This window comes from Nicrophorus vespilloides, unplaced genomic scaffold (genome assembly GCF_001412225.1).
Source record: "Nicrophorus vespilloides isolate i.1.1-1 unplaced genomic scaffold, Nicve_v1.0, whole genome shotgun sequence".
NCBI classification, from domain to species: domain Eukaryota; kingdom Metazoa; phylum Arthropoda; class Insecta; order Coleoptera; family Silphidae; genus Nicrophorus; species Nicrophorus vespilloides.
In genome coordinates this window covers 1-12,216 of record NW_017098868.1, presented here as the reverse complement: position 1 = coordinate 12,216, position 12,216 = coordinate 1, and the positions used below count along the sequence as shown (strand labels likewise).

General features: G+C 30.2%; 1 long non-coding RNA gene across 1 annotated transcript; it reads left to right on the top strand.

Moving 5' to 3' along the window:
- Positions 1 to 4,181: 4,181 nt before the first annotated feature.
- Positions 4,182 to 11,382, top strand: LOC108563380. Its single transcript, XR_001891090.1, has 3 exons — positions 4,182 to 4,578; positions 11,231 to 11,233; positions 11,299 to 11,382. It is a non-coding gene; the product is annotated as an uncharacterized LOC108563380 (long non-coding RNA).
- Positions 11,383 to 12,216: the final 834 nt, after the last annotated feature.

The window sequence follows — 12,216 nt, the reverse complement described above, 5'->3', positions numbered from 1 at the left end:
TCGTTCAAAATTTCATTATTTCAACTTTGACAGCGAATTGCAAAAAAAATACGAGAGATATAATTATACTTATACACTGATTATATTCCCTATATATTTAGCTTCAATTCGCACCTTTATTATTAATAATAGCATTCTTTGTTATTGAGATATACACGAAAATATAAAACATTGCCTTTTCGCGCGTTCAAAATTTCATTATTTCAACTTTGACAGCGAATTGCAAGAAATCTACAAAAGATATAATTATACCTTAAAACTAATTATGTTCCCTATATATTTAGCTTCAATACGCATCTTTATTATTAATAATGGCATTCTTTGTTATGGAGATATACACGAAAATATAATACTTTGCCTTTTTCGCGCGTTCAAAATTTCATTATTTCATCTTTGACAGCGAATTGCAAGAAATCTACAAAATATACAATTATACCCTAAAACTCATTTTGTTCCCTATATATTTAGCTTCAATACGCACCTTTATTATGAATAATGGCATTCTTTGTTATTGAGATAAACACGAAAATATAAAACAATGCCTTTTCGTGCGTTCAAAATTTCATTATTTCAACTTTGATAGCGAATTGCAACAAATCTACAAAAGATGCAATTATACTCTAAAACTCATTTTGTTCCCTATATATTTAGCTTCAATACGCACCTTCATTATAAATAATGGCATTCTTTGTTCTTGAGAAATACACGAAAATATAAAACATTGCCTTTTCGCGCGTTCAAAATTTCATTATTTCAACTTTGACAGCGAATTGCAAGAAATCTACAAAAGATACAATTATACCCTAAAACTTATTTTATTCCCTATATATTTAGCTTCAATACGCACCTTTATTATGAATAATGACATTCTTTGTTATTGAGATATATACTAAAATAGAAAAAAGCGTTCAAAATTTCACTATTTCAACTTTGTCAGCGAATTGCAAGAAATCTACAAGAGATACAATTATATCTAATTATTCATTTTATTCCCCAATAATTTAACTTTTAATAAAAGCATTATTTGTTATTTAGAAATACACGGAAATATAAAATTTTGTGCAAGTAATGTAAAACAGACAAAAAGATGGTTACACCTCATGCGATTATAATTGGCTTCCTCACCAATTATTTCCGTTTTCGCTTAATTCCGTGTTAATTGTTCGGATGCAAAATGGTTTCCATGCACATTAAAAATGATTACGAACGGGAGAGTAATTAAGAAAACTGCTTGCTAACATTAATCCGAGCATTGTAATTTTCTGTAAAGCAACGAACACAAAAAAAAAGAAATAACTCTATGTTTATACGTGTTTGTGTGCGAGAGGATAATTTAATTGCGAAAATTACAGTATGTTAACAATAGTAGTTTTCCTACGCTGTGTAGAGAAGTCTGCAAACGACAGAGCAGATAGGATCGTTTGACAAAATGCGAAGCAACGTTTTTTTATCTTCCTCTTCATTCTTCCTCGTTCAGGTATTCATTACACGACGTTAATTCTAATTAAAAACTCATTTCGTTAATAAATTGTATATGAGATCGTCGTACCATTTCCTGATTTTTATTCCAATCCGAAAGAAAGAAAACGTAAGTAAAAAAAAATAAGTAAAACTTATAGATTAACAGCGAAATATCGCAATACCTCCTTCCTTCCTTCCACACTATTTATATATACGGACTGATTGCGGTCACGTCATGTTACGTTCCCATTATGTGCTTCCCATTTTGAAAGAAGAATTGTGTTCCCCTTGACGCATTAATTGTTTTTAATTGCAGCCATTTGATTTGCTAATCGCCAGTCTACTGTGTGTCATGCCTTAATGCATTCTTATTGTGTTTCGTTTCGTTTATTCCTCTCTTTCATCGTCCGCTCGCAGCAAAATGGCGGCAATTGTTTTCTCCTCACTTTGCGTAACGTCGGTTTTCTTTCATTTTCTTTCTTTCCTTCTTTATTATTCTCTTCCACACCCACCGATTTTTCATCACTTCCAACGCAACAAAAACACTCTATATTTATACACGCTAAAAACGTTCCAAAAACAAACCGTCTTCAACAATGGTAATTTTAGTTATGCATCATCACAACCGTATGTTTCTACATTATTTTTTTGTCAACAAAATCTCAAAATATATATATGAGAAATTTGCATTCCTTAACAAGTTTTTATTTACTAAAAGTTGAAAAAATGCGTATTTTCTCATAATAAATTAGTCTATATAGAAATAGTTAACAAAGTTCTACAGTTTTTGTTGTTATTTTCAAAGAATAATTAAAATTATTATAAACAAATTTATAAATACTTAACGAGTATTTCAATATATTGTTAACAAAATGTACAATTATAAATGAATCTAGTAATTAAACGCTATTTATAATAACAATGACATAATGTTAGCTATCAATTAAAAATACGTATGTATTATTTTTGAAATTCTAACAATAATTTCAATAATGGATTCATATAAATTTCTTTGAATTTGGGTGACGAATCAGAGCTTATTTGAACGTTAAAACGATACTTATTGGCTCACAAAAAACTGAGTTTCGATCACAAGATAAGAGAGTCATAAAAATTTAGTTGCAGCTGCGAATCGTATCGCAAAACGCTGAAAGTGGGATCGGCAATACGCATTTTTTTTTACGTTCTTTACAATTTTATTGGTTCTATCGTTCGAGCAAAACCATTGGTGTCTCATCACACATTTTTTTGTTCTTAACAAATCAAATTTTCTTTTATTCAAATTTAAACCAATCGAAAATGAACAATTTGTATATCGTGTAGCTTATATTAATATAAATACTTTATAAGAATAAGAAAATTGTAAACATTCTAATTATTAATAGTAATTATAAACAATTTTTTGTATTTACGGATTATTTAATTAATTAGTAGATTTTAATTCAAATAAGTAAAATGAAATAATATTTTTGTATTTTGATAAATAAAAGTTAGGTAATTATTTCAAAAATCACCTTATTTGGGCAAGAAAACGTCGCTCATCTGCGTCACGATGAATCACCTGCAGCTGCGCACGTTTAAACATTCCTTATTTGGGCACGAAAAGAGTGCATTTCGCACGCACGCTCGATAAGAAAGTAATAAAAATTAAGCAATTGTTTTAAAAAAATTGCCTTATATGGGCACGAAAACACGAATCGTCACGAAGAATCAGCTACAGCAGCAAATATGAAACGTTAAAACAGTGATTTTCAACTAGTATATTTTAAAATCTAATTAATTCAATTATAGTTAAAACAAGTTCACTTCTTTTTACTTAATAACATAATTATTACATATCTATTATACATTCACAATATTTCTCAATTATTTGTAAAAACGTAAAGAAATAAAAAAAAATGCTTACAATCAATATTATTTCTCCATAAAATTTAAATTATTGATTCTATTTTTAAACTCTTCTAATCTGACAATTTCCAGTTTGAAATCTTTTTTTTCTGTTGTTCAATAAATAAAAGTTAGGTAATTATTTCAAAAATCGCCTTATTTGGGCAAGAAAACGTTGTAAAGAAAAAAAATATGCTTACAATCAATATAATTTCTCCATAAAATTTCATCTAATAATTTAAGTGTTAACATTATTTATTAATTTACAAAACGTATTGATCTCATTTTTTTTATAAATTTATATTGTTGATTCTATTTTTAAACTTTTATAATCTGACAATTTTCAGCTTGAAATCTTTGTTTTTTTTTCCGTATTTTAATTGTAATTTCGATAGAGATCTGGACACATTTAACAACTGTCCTTTTCCTGGCATTAGAAATCGTGCTGCGTACTATAATTTTCGTCTTTTTTTTTCACGTGAAAAAAAAAATTTAATATAGAGATGTGTGTCAGTGGAATTATATCTATTAAATAATGATATTAATTATAAATTTCTGGCCGCATGCACCGAAAAAAAGGAACGTTTTAGTAATAGTAATGTTAGATATATAAAAAATAGAGAATTGGACTGATAAAGTCACAATGGAAGGCGATTATCCGTTGTGACAATGCGAGGACGATCATCCACCATGAATTCACAGCTTGTCACAGTCACGCAATCCTTTCGTATTTACAGCGAAATGGATGAGTGTGTGCACGAAAAAAGAGATGGAGGATAATAATACAACACAGCAGCAACAAACAAGGAGAAGTGAGCGTAGTGGGATGGTCGGAAGGAACAGTCATAACGGCAGTTATGTTATCCTTGCGATCTTCGCGTTGTTGACATCCGGATGATAATGCTTCCCGTTTTCCCAGAGTATATATACACTAATCCCACTAGTTGATGGTGTTTCGTTGCCAAAAAAAGAAAAGAATTGGTTGAAGGGCGTGAGCACAGGTGGCGGTCTCTCCTCCATTTATGTAATCGCCCTTGCGATGTTAATCTGCTAACGATCCGGGCCACTCTTTAACTATTCATTAAGTCGGTTTCATTGATTAATGATGCCACTAAAACGAACCTCGAGTATAAACAAACACTAACTGAATGTGTCTTTGCTTTTCTCTTTTATTTTTTTCATGTCCTCCGCTTACAATTCGTCCTGGCCTCGGATTCCATTTAATAGGGTGTAAGTATACTAATTTTATTTTTTATTCCTTCCTTGTTTTTTTTATTAAGAAACATTAAAGTTGTTGTTTTTAATTGCTCCTAAATTTCCTAAACAGATGGCTTATTTATTGCCACCACAAATTTGTACTTGTTCTTAACTCTTAGTTTATTCTTAAATTCCAATTGGTTTTAAGATTTGTGCTTAAACTTACTTAGTTACATTGAACATATTTGATACTGAAATTGCTTCATTTTCAAACAAATCCTACAATATTTTTCACTAAAAATCAATAGCGGTTTAATGTATTCTATGAAGTAGCCCAGTATCATTTCGCAAGTATGATTGTGCGAATATATTCGTCATAAGCATTACACCAAGACGAATATATACGACATAACCACTTAAGGTATTAAACCAAAATTATAAACTTATCCATTCTTCATTTTACAACAAAATTAACTTACAAATTAAAATTGAAAAACGTTAATATATATATTGAAATTATGTTTAGAAAAATCAACAATCTGATATAAATAATTGCATCAAAATATTAATTAAGATATTTTTTGTTGAGTTTATTTAATTATTATTTAAATTAATACACGTGTAATTTATCAAAGCAAAGTTTAAGGTATGTGGAAATGTTTAATGATATCTGGAAAAAAAAAATTGGGATGATTTCATTTAAAACGCGCTCTAAATTCCGTGTAACAATAAAGTTTAAGGTAATTTGAGTTGGTAGAGATGGTAGATAAGCTTTTGGTTCGAGCTGGACAAAAGGAACTTTACAAGGTTATATATAGATGTTATGTAGTAATTTAATGGCGCGATCCGGTCTCGAGGTGTGTGAAATGTGTTACCAAGAGATTGGCAGGTGTGAAGCACAGGTGAGGTGGCTAAGGTGACAGCACGTGGACCGCGATTCATATGTAAGTAAGGATAGCTAATTGAACAAAACGGCGGCAGCGACGGCGGCAATGGAAGCGGTGGAGACGGCTATCGAAGGATCGGCTCGCTCTCCCAGCTAATTGCCTCCGGCGAGTGCAGCTGAATCCGTTAATATGTTATCATCATCATTATGTAAATGCGTAGGGTATTCCCCATAGGTGTATCCGAACGGAAGATGCGCCAAGGACGGCGAGGAAACCTGGCGATGGTTCAAAAAAGAGCTTTTACATCAACAGACGCTGTTTATAAGCTATATTAAATTAACTATAAAAGTATCGTAAAAATTGTCCTATAAATTTCTTGTTGTCCAGAAAATTTATAGGACAATTTTTAGAAGAAACAAAATATATATATCATTATGTAAAAGATGCACAACAAATCTAAGTGAAATTAGTCTTATGGTTAAAAAATTAGAATAATTTTACAATATTTTTCTATGAATTATATGTTGCTAATGCATTACATAAGAGTAGAATTTTCAAAATTATTCAACTAAATAAGTTTTTTATAAGATTTAAATTAATAAAACAATAAGAAAAAACAAAACTTTCAAAAATTTAGTTTAAAATCAATAAATTAATTATTTAATTAAATTTACTTGAAAAACAATACAAATTTCATTGTGTGGAAAATCAAATAAAATTAATGATAATTTACAAGAAATATTCAATTTTGTAAACATTCAAAATTGAATTGGAAATATTTTAGTTTTTTTTTTTTTGCATTTATTCAAATATTTTTATAATTTGTAACTATAATTGGACTAATTTTACAAATAACTTAAGTATAAAGTCTTGAAAACAATCTGAATTGTAACTATATACAGTTCGTAAGTCGAATTTGATCGTAAGTCGGGGGAATTTTAAAAATTTCAAGTTATCAATTTTTGGTATTTATTTTTATTATATCTTCTTTTAGAATTTTGTTCATAAGTCCGTTAATTCGTAAGTCGAGGGATATTTAACATCACAAGTTTTGAGTGAAAATTCTTTTATTACAAATCAGTTATGAATGAAACTTTTTAACAATTCAATTAATGCTTTTATACTAATAAATCAATCATCATTACATAAGAGTAGAATTTTCTAAATTATTCAACTAAATAAGTTTTTTTAGAAGATTTTAATTAATAAAGCAATAAGAAAAAAGAAAACTTTCAAAAATTTAGTTTAAAATCAATAAATTAATTATTTAATTAAATTTACTTAAGAAACAATACAAATTTCATTCATAGATTTAAAGTTACAAAGATTTTACAGTGTGTTTTGCAAAATCAAATAAAGTTAATGATAATTTAAAAGAAATATTGAATTTTGAATGTTTAATTGGAAATATTTTATTTTTTTTTGCATTTTTTTAAATATTTGTTTGATTTGTGACTATAATTTGACTAATTTTACAAATAACTTAAGTAAAAAAGTGTTGAAAACACACAAATCCAAAAAAACTACCAATTGCTTTTTAATTAATAAATCAAATGAAAAACAATCTGAATTGTAACTATCTACAGTTCGTAAGTCGAATTTGATCGTAAGTCGGGGGAATTTTATTCAAATTATCAATTTTTGATAACTATTTTTTAAGTTAGAACTTTTATAATTTTGTTCATAAGTCCGGGCGTTCGTAAGTCGAGGGATACCTATATTTAACATCAAAAAAGTTTTGAGTGAAAATTCTGAAAAAAAGACAAAAATCTTTTATTACAAATCAGTTATGAATGAAACTTTTTAACAATTCAATTAATGCTTTTATACTAATAAATCAATCATAAAAGAAAGTAGACTTCTTAACTATAATAGTCTGAATAGTTTGCAGTCATCAAAACAAAGATTTTTTTCTGGTAGATGATTGTTACAAACGAACTGTTGAATAATGTGTGTTGTAAGCATTCGTTCGTCGCATTCGCGATTCGGGAATTAATTTAAATTTATTTCCTTATATCGCCTTTGTAATATTTTCCGGCGCAAGAAGCAATATGTTTCTCCCCGTTATCTTTCTCTCTCCTTCTCTCACACTCCTGTCGTGACAACGTCCAGCGGTTAAGTATGCGCGATAAAACATAAAAATGAATTATTCCAGCCTTTTTCAGTTTATGGTGAAGCCGGTGCTGCGTTTACTCCGCTCTTTTCGTTTCTTTCTTTCTTTCCTCCGCATATCGGCGAGGACTCGGCTCTTCCTCTTCTCTCACTCCAGGATTGTCTCAGGCATTAATAAAAAAAAGCACATGCTAAGGCATTTTATCGTTAACTAGATTAAAACAAATTTATAGTTCTTCGCGGCCGTATATAATAAGAATACAGACAAACAAACAACACCAAAGAATAACCGAATAAAACCAAAAGGAAAATAAAATAAGGATTGTTTTTTTTTCTTTCTCTCGGTCGCATCCGCAGGACTTTAGTATTTCGATACACCGTTTGGGGATCTTCTACTAAGCTTCCAATTACTCGCCCGCTTCAGGCTAAAGTAAATGAGCAACGTGTTTCGCATTTTCAAAGTTAAAGTTCAAAGTATCAACCTTTCTCTAACTTCATAAATTACCTAATAATTAGCCTAACAAACTAGACAAGTCACTTGGCAAGTATCAACGTAGCAAGTATATACTTTAAAAATTACCTATTTCTTTGCCTCACGTGCATAAATCGTCTTATATTTATTAATTATGATCTAAATTTAGAGTCTAATGTTGAGTAAACTAAATTTTCAATAAATTTTTCTTTGTTGTAACTTTATTTGTTATAGATGTATCGTATTGATACACAAATCTGTTCGTGTATTAAATGAAAACTAAGTAGTTTATCGTACATCTCGTAAAAGGGATTAACAGTAATTATGTGCATGTGATATCTGGCGACGATGGGAACAAAAGAAGAAGAAAAAAAAAGTAAATGTTGCGGGGCGCGATGGTTGTGCGCGACTAAATTGAAATTGTCATCATGCAGAGATCTGATAAGGGAGCAGCTTTTAGGGGGGGCTGCAGTCCCCGAGGGGGGGCACGGACCCCGCGGGGAGCCCTAAAACAAACAGCGTGCCCCCTGCATTATGGCTCTCGCCATAACGGATTTCCTACTGGGCACTTCAGCTCTCTCACTCTCTCTTTCGCTCTCTCCTCGTGGAACCTCAACTGTTGTGTTTTATATGCCTGTTCACTTTTCGCCTACGTAAAGTGATTTATCAAAAAGAACGAACACAACGTAAAAAAACAACAACGACGACTACGACGAAGTAACAAACTGGGAGAGAAAGAGAGGGCTCCGAACTTTCCTTGCTAAAATGAGTCGAGGCCAAACGTTTAACATATACCAAAAATTACATTCGTTTACATACAACTTCTTAACTGTAGGAAAATTGTTAAGTTTTTTCTTTGTTGTCTTCAGTTTCGAATCCAATTTTTGCAAAACTAATTGTAAAAGTGAAGTTAAAAATTCTCATATTGAAATTTACTAAATGTACAAAAACATTGAAGAAATTAGAAATATAACTGCGCAAAGAAATATATAAAAATATATGTCGTTACATAAGTGAAAACTCTGACTGAAACTTATCTTAATTCAGATACAAATCAAAACGGAAATGCAAGTATAAATACACAAGGAAATAAAGAAAAATATAAGCTTTCTTAGAAATGTATACTTTTTTAACTATTTGTTAAAATTATCATATAAAATTAGAGTCTAAAGTTTAGAATGTTAACTAAAATTTTTAATTGGTTTTTCTTTGTTACAGGTATTCTTTTTTTGTTATTTTTACTAACTGTACAAGTCTTTATTTAAAAAAAGAATATTGTCTAAAAGTCTTATTAATTCAAAGAAATATAGAGAAGAAATTAGAAATTGAAATGCACAAAGATATATATATATAAAAATATTTATTGTTATATAATTGAAAACATCTTAACTCAGATACAAATAAAGACGGAAATGCATATATTAATACACAAAGAAATGAAGAGAAATATAAGCTTTCTTAGAAATGTATACATTTTTAACTATTTGTTAAAATTATCACATAAATTTAGAGTCTAAAGTTTAGTTTGTTTCTTTGTTAGAGCCATTTTTGTACTTTTTTTTGTAATTTTTACTAAATGTACAAGTCTTTATTTAAAAAAGAACATTGACTAAAAGTCTTATTAATTCAAAGAAATATAGAGAAGAAATTAGAAATTGAAATGCACAAAGATATAAATAAAAAAATAAGCTTCATTAGAAATGTATACATCTTTAACTATTTGTTAAAATTATCACATAAATTTAGAGTCTAAAGTTTAGACTGTTGACTAAACTAAATTTTTAATTGGTTTTTCTTTGTTACAGGTTTTTTTGTAATTTTTACTAAATGTACAAGTCTTTATTTAAAAAAAGAACATTGACTAAAAGTCTTATTAATTCAAAGAAATATAGAGAAGAAATTAGAAATTGAAATGCACAAAGATATATATAAAAATATTTGTCGTTACATAATTGAAAACATCTTAATTCAGATACAAATAAAGACGGAAATTCAAATATTAATACGCAAAGAAATAAAGAAGAAAATATAAGCTTTCTTAGAAATGTATACATTTTTAACTATTTGTTAAAATTATCATATAAATTTAGAGTCTAAAGTTTAAAGTTGACTAAATAAATTTTTAATTGGTTTTTCTTTGTTACAGGATTTTTGTATTTTTTTTGTAATTTTTACTAAATGTTCAAATTTTACTTAAAAAAAACTTGACCAAAAGTCTTATTAATTCAAAATATAGAGAAGGAATTAGAATAAATCAAGGACTAAATAAAGACAGAAATGCAAATATTAATACGCAATGAATTAAAGAAAAATGAAAAGTGTTTTTTTAGTAATGTATAATTTTGATTACAATTTGTTACAAATGTACACTAGAAATGTATTAATAGTATTATTCGATCAAACAAGTAGGAGGCGTGTGTTTTCCAGTCATTTAATGCAAGCAAGTTGTTGTTGCTGCGAAGGCACGTAAACAACAGGCGAAAGGGGGAGTACGAGCAGACAAATTAGAAGTATTGTGAGCGTAATTGGAATACAAATGAAGTTATAATGGGTATATGAAGTTGTAAGAATCTCCATACGCATTGTAATTTACGAGATTGCGATGTGAAAAGATTACGTCTTGTATTAACAAAATAGTACAAATTGCAGTAATCATTCAGAGAGTAATTAGAGCTCCCCTCGCTCACCTTCCCCAAACAACCGCTTTTTTTTGCATACATTTCTATATATATAGATATTTGTATGTGCATATAGAAATATATGCACCTGCGTGCGAAAAAAATGCGTCTTATGTAAATGTTATTGCGGCGGTGTTAAGAAAATGAAGAAGAAAAAAAAATAAGTTGAACGGAAGAATGAATGAGCCATATATGCATATGCATAGAGCGATTTGCCGCTATTGTTTGCCATCATCCAGATTTGATAGCTGAGCAAATGATGGACAGATTTCGTAGATTATCTACGACTCTTGGATAATAAGAGTTTTGCGTTGGAAATCCATTAAATATTTTATCCTCCTTTGTTGCGTTTCACTTCCCGTCTACCGACTTTATCTTTATTTGTAATCGTATTCCCCATATAATTGTATATTATTATAATACATTAATTTATATTCTCGCATTTATTTATATCTATGTGTGTTTTTCTTTTCTTTTTATGTTTCCTCTTCATCCGCGCCGCCGATTTTCAAAACCAAAATCCAACGGATTCTCAGTATGTAAGTGTTTAATTGTTGTTAATGGAATTGCGCGATTGTTATTATTTTGTGGGTTTCTTTTGCAGACTGTGCTTCATTGGGGCTCGAAACACGGAAGCGAGAAGATCATCAGGATGTTCGCTGGCAAATACAAGGCTGATGTCAACGCGAGAACGGTTTGTAGCTTGGAATCGTCGTGTGACTTTAACTGTAATCTAATATATTTGTGTTTGGTTTCATGTTGGCGCTTCTCTACAGAATGGGGTGAGTCGAGTTTCTTCTTTGTCGGTATTAATGAATTGTAGCGCGGACTTTGATGCTTGTCCGAGATTGCTTGTGACGGTTAGGTGGCATTGTTGGAATAGCGCACGATGAGATGACTTCATATATATATGACTTCAGTGAAGTGAAGGGAAACGACGTTTGCGTTGTGTATTCGTCACGTGTAAAGTTGCTAAAGTCCGGTAGCTGCGGTGGTTGAAATGAAGGGTTGTGCAGGGCCGCGCGGATGCCGTGCATTCCACGATGAGATAGAGCATCTAAGATGCAACCGCAAATGCCACTGATAAACTCCCATGTTTATGACGTTTACATTTGTGGACCCTTGCGGCTACCTTTATTAATGTCCTTAACGCAAGACCAAAAAAGAAATACAACACAGATATGGGAATTATGTTCCCATATTTGTAAATACCCGGAGATGCTACTTTCGATAACGGGGAAAGAAAGAATACGAAAAGGAAAGAAGGAACGAAACCGATCTTGAATTACGTCACACAGATTAAATACCAATTTACAGCATCTAAATTACGTTCCTCTGTCTATACCAGTGGTTTCCAAACTTGACGAAAACAATTTAATCACCTAAATGCAATTATTTATTGCAGTGGTTTCCAAACTTCATGTTAACACGCCTCCCTCAAAAGTATGTAATCATTGGCGCCTTCCCAACCCCCTCCATTTCATAAAAGGAACGCGTATTACACCAATATGGATAAGAGCAC